This window comes from Triticum dicoccoides, chromosome 2B, assembly GCF_002162155.2.
Source record: "Triticum dicoccoides isolate Atlit2015 ecotype Zavitan chromosome 2B, WEW_v2.0, whole genome shotgun sequence".
NCBI classification, from domain to species: domain Eukaryota; kingdom Viridiplantae; phylum Streptophyta; class Magnoliopsida; order Poales; family Poaceae; genus Triticum; species Triticum dicoccoides.
Window position 1 is genome coordinate 60,615,754 of NC_041383.1, and position 3,398 is coordinate 60,619,151.

General features: G+C 39.5%; 1 long non-coding RNA gene across 1 annotated transcript; it reads right to left on the minus strand.

The window, feature by feature from the left end:
* Nucleotides 1–1,668: 1,668 nt before the first annotated feature.
* Nucleotides 1,669–2,143, minus strand: LOC119367114. Its single transcript, XR_005176205.1, has 4 exons — nt 2,085–2,143; nt 1,919–1,996; nt 1,775–1,825; nt 1,669–1,679 (listed from the first exon to the last, which is right to left on the minus strand). It is a non-coding gene; the product is annotated as an uncharacterized LOC119367114 (long non-coding RNA).
* Between the last annotated feature and the right edge of the window lie 1,255 nt (nt 2,144–3,398).

Here is a 3,398-nt window from a genome sequence, read left to right on the forward strand (position 1 = left end):
AAAGGTCATGGTTTTTCATTTGCGACCTTTTTGTGACAAAAAAGAGAAGGTCAAAAGCTGGCGGTCATAAACTGACTATAGCGACCTTTCTTCTGGAATGGTCGAAGACGTTTATGACCAAAATATTTCCAATGTGGCATTTTGGTCACTAGCAACCTCCCCAGGCCACGTAGGCATCTAGCATGGCAAGCTGATGTGGCACAAGATTCAGCTCGGTCCGATTCGGCATTTTACATGGGCCGAGCCCATTAATTCAGCCCATTTAATTTATTTTTTCCCTGTGCTTTGATTAGCTAAATAGGCCTTGCCCAACAATTAGGACTTTTTTCTGAGATGCAGTCTTTTACAATCCATTTTTTGGGCCTCAACCTTTTCAGAATCTGGAATTTATGTTGCTCTTTTTATAAACAAGTCCAACATAGTTTGGGCCATGGCCTTTTTAGAGCCCAGGTATTGAGTGCAATATAAATTCTGGACAGGGCCTTTTTACAATCCAATAGTGGCCCAAGCCCTCTTTTATTTACAGCCAATATTCTCAAATCAGTATAGTAACAGTACTTCTTTCCCACAGTAATAACACAAGTATAGAAAACTTTCTCACACAACTTTATCTCGGATAACATTAGACAGGCCAACACATATCAATAACTTATCTCCTATGTTCACAACTTTTATCTCACACAACATTATATAGAACTGTATCTTGCAGGTTCAAATCACATAAACTTTATCTAACAGGTTCCCGCAACAAAAGATGATCACCATCATCTCCTAATCAAGATGCAAATAACCTGCACATTCAAAAAGAAAAAGCAATATGTCAAAGAGAGACAAACAAAAAATAGAGACTTGCATCAAGTATACCTGATGATGTACAGATAGTAATCAAACTAGCATCTACTTTGCCCGAGAGATAGCATGAAGCAGTTTTGATGCCATTCATGCATTATTTCTGAGACTAGCAGCAAAAAATACATAGGATGCCAAACAGCCGGCAGCAGCTAAGATCGGTTAGTTGTTGGCTACCACCGATGGCGAGAACTAAACGAGCATCTTAGATTCATTGGGCTGGACTGGATTGGATTGATGTTGACAAAGTGACAACAGGAAGGTAATGAGCACATACAACTAACTCTATTATACCAGCATGCATGAGCACTTGTTAATATTTATATTCATCACACCAACCTATAACCACCTACGCATACAAATCAGAAAGCACACATATATACTGAACAAAAGCAACAACCATGAATAGATGACTTAACAGTTCATGTTTGTTAACAAAACAAGAGTGGACATCTCATAGTGCGTCCAATACAGCTACACTAAGCAGGCAGAGACCATCATAAGCAGCAGGATCACACGAAGGAAACAACATATGCAAGCTCGATCCACACATATGCAAGCTGCGAGACTACAGTGTTGGGACGAATCTAACTGAAAGTAGCACGATCCACACATATGCAAGGTGAATCAATTGATCTGGATCAGTGAAGAGGATGGGTGGGGTGGGGTGCTCACTTGGGGCGGGTGCAGCCCATGGTGGTGCCGAGGCCTCCGTTGAGCTTGAGCACCACGAACTTGTCAAGCAGGGCCTTCATGGCGTCGAGATCTGCAGCACACACGATCCAGCGCTCAGCATTCACACAAACATAGACAATTCAATGGTATTGGCTCTGAGAGAAACATGTGTCAGTTAATTGACACCACAAATAGTGGGTATAATGTGATACAATTAAATATAACAGATGAAGTACTACTAATGTCATACCTGGTTGAAAGTGTGAATTTCAATGTTGGAGTTGGAGTACTTCTCAACAATCTACAAAACAGAGGTCATTATGCAAGTATGTAAGTCCAAATTTAGAAAGTTGTCTTTTCAATAGAAAATAAACAGGGCAGGTGGTATATCAACCATCTGTGTGTCATCATGAGTTTTGAAAGAGTTCATTAGAAGCAAAGGAACACTGCATCCATACTTCTTGTTCAGGGACTGCATACAGGTGAAACTTGTCAGACACGAACCATTACACACTACATCAAGTCAGTGCACAGAAAATATCAGTAGAAACTAAGAATACCTCAATCTGAATCACAATAAGGTCAAGAAATGTAATCCCATTGCAAACTTCAATGATAGACCTGCATGCAGTGAGCTATATTTTTACCTACTGAAGGTGGTAGAACTTAAAAATGAAGTAGAAATATACAAGTCCCTATATTTCCAATATTGGCATGCTGCATCAAACATACACCTAAATAAATACCTAAGTAAATCATGTTATATACATAGTCTACCACAACGCCATGTTCAAATGATCAATGTTTCATCGGCCAACAGAGTCTAGCAAATAAGTGGATGGTCATATTCAGCAGTGCAGGCTGGCAGCAGTCATTTATGTCAAATTGCAGCAAATATACGTAAACGGAAAGATAAAGAGCACTGATAGCCTTAATGTTTGATAACATTGATCAGAGAACCAGATTAATCGAACTATTTTTTTGAACCAAAGGAGCTACCACTCACAATTTCATTTCTCCATGAAACTGGTACTAGTTTACCTGGACAATGTCAGAGTAATAAAGATGTCACAACAAGAATGAACAATGAGTACAGTCAATAGCAATTTTATGACTAAATTCACTGATATGCTTGGAAGCAGCCGAGTTCACATATGCAAGCTGCGAGACTACAGTGTCGGGACGAATCTAACTGAAAGTAGCATGATCCACACATATGCAAGCACTACTAGGGAAAAGCCTAGCAGCAGCGCGGGTTTTAGGTGTGACGCCCGGGTAATTAAGCTACAGTGATCCTCTGCTAATGGTGCCACGTCACCTCGTTTATAGTTGCTAATCTCGAGTTAGTTCGAAACCGATTCAAATTCAAATTCAAAAATAGGCAAACAATAAAAGTTTTCAAATATTAAAACTAAAATGTTCGGAGTGAACCAAATATTGCATAGATAATTATGGTGGAGAAACCACACTTTTATAAAATGTTTAAATACTGTTAAATGAATAAAAGAGTAGAAAAAACAATTATTTTAATGCTTTAAAAAATAATAAACATTTTCAAAACTAAATTGTTATAAGTATTAAACTATTGTGGCAGTGGCATAATTTGTAAAATCCTATTTAGGTGCCACTTTGGTAATTTACTAAAACTAAAATAATAGGAAACTAAAAGAAAGCAAAGTATATATATAAAAAAAAGAAAACAGAAAACAAAGCTAAAAAAAAGAAGGAAGCAACCCCCCCCACTGGGCTTCGGCCCAGCAGGCCACAACCCCCACTGGACCAACCCACCGGCCCAACCGGCCTCGCCCAATCCCCTGGCCTATAGGCCACCCCACCCCCCTGCCCCGAAACCCTAACGCCCCCACTCCCCACGA